Raw genomic sequence first — 1,745 nt, 5'->3', positions numbered from 1 at the left:
TCCACCAGAAAAAAATGCTTAATTTGTTTATGTTATTTTCATTAACAATAAGAAGTAGGTAAGCAAATAACTTAGATCCTATCTTCTTGATTTTTTGGAAGAAATCACACAAATGTGGTTTGATATCTTCCTCCCCGATACACATACCCCTTCCATAGTATATATGGCCCAATATACAATCTTCCATCATGTAATTATTAAGTGCATTTTGATAAATAGTAATTAATTCTGTTGAATCCTTTTAATGGCTAGAGATGAAGTGAAATGAAAAGAGTGTAAATGAATATATTTTGATAAATTCAAGCACATGGGTTTTATCAGGAGGAAGAATAAAAATTCAGTAAGTGATTTTATAATTAAAATAGATTGTTATCAACACATGGGATACTGAGGGAGAAGATAGTTATGCATACCAAATGTGACCTTGAGAAAACAGAGGTTTCCACCTTGCTGGAGACGTGCAGAGAGGTTAAGTGAGCTCCACTAGAGACTCTCCACTGGAAACTCTGTTGACCGCACACCACTGGACTGGAGACATATGGTTCTCTAAAGCCTTCTGTTCCAAGGCCATGCAATGCACCTTTTAAAAGATCATGGTATCTTCATTCTGCACATAGTCTCCCTTAGGTCCTGGTGGACGTGCTTGTTCCACACAGTGGAGATGAGCAGGTTCAGGAGCGGGGTCACCACCATGTTCACAAGAGCAGCCTCTCTGTTGGAGTCCAATCTGTCCATTTGCTTTGGCTTCACATATATGAAGACATAGCTGCCATACACTAGAGAGAGGACAATGAGGTGAGAGGAGCAGGTGGAGAAAGCTTTCTGCCACTCCTTGGCTGATGGGAGCCATACAATTATGTCTACTATGTTACCATATGCAGTGGTGGTTATAATGAGGGAGTAAAAAGAATGAACAAAATGAAGCCAACATCTCAATAGATCTGGTGTCAGAACAGGAGAGTTGGATCAGAGGGCCGAGGTCACAGAAGAAGTGAAGGATGACATGGGGTCCACAGAAAGACAACTGGGAAACCTTCACCACAAGACCAGTGATGAGAGTGAAATCCATGACAAAGCAGTCAGTGAGCAGGAGGAAGCAAGTCCTCAGGCTCATGATGGTGGGGTCATGCAGAGGCTTGCAAATGGTCAGGCACTGATTCAGAGACATCACAGCTATGAGGAGGAAGCCTGTTGCTCCCAGAAACACAAAAACCAAGGCTTGTATGGAACAGGCAGCAAAGGAAATTGTTTGCCTGACTAAAAGAAAGATGACCAGCAACTTTGGAATAACAGCACTTCTGAAGCAACACTCAAAGAAGAAGAAAATGCTGAAGGACCAGAGGACCTTCCCCTGGTGCTGGACAGCAGGGGACCCAACCTTGGTGAATTCCTGGACAGTTGTCCCATTTCTCACTTGCATAGGCATCTCTTTCCACAGCAGCAACATCTACTGGTCTTAACCTACAAGAAAGAGATATAGGGAACATGGAGTTTCTAGGGGAGCACAAGATCAGGTCATTTAACTGCCTGAGGAGAAGACTGGAGAGAATAGCAGAGTGGACCAGCAAGTTGGTGCACACATCAGAAAGACCTGAGTTCAACACTAGTTCTACCTCCTGAGAGCTGGGTAATCTTTGGAAAGTTAACTTGTGTCAACTTCACCCTCTGTAAAATGAAGACAATGATAGGACCTAAATGCTCATATTGTGAGTATTAAAGCATGTAACTATTTGAAAAGTGATATC

General features: G+C 42.3%; 1 pseudogene; it reads right to left on the bottom strand.

Annotated features, from left to right (window-relative positions):
- Nucleotides 1–591: 591 nt before the first annotated feature.
- LOC103215814 (olfactory receptor 6C75-like) lies at nt 592–1,447 on the bottom strand (annotated as a pseudogene).
- Between the last annotated feature and the right edge of the window lie 298 nt (nt 1,448–1,745).

Source organism: Chlorocebus sabaeus, chromosome 9, assembly GCF_047675955.1.
Source record: "Chlorocebus sabaeus isolate Y175 chromosome 9, mChlSab1.0.hap1, whole genome shotgun sequence".
NCBI classification, from domain to species: domain Eukaryota; kingdom Metazoa; phylum Chordata; class Mammalia; order Primates; family Cercopithecidae; genus Chlorocebus; species Chlorocebus sabaeus.
Note: the sequence above shows the minus strand (reverse complement) of the source record. Positions and strands in the feature narration are given on the sequence as shown.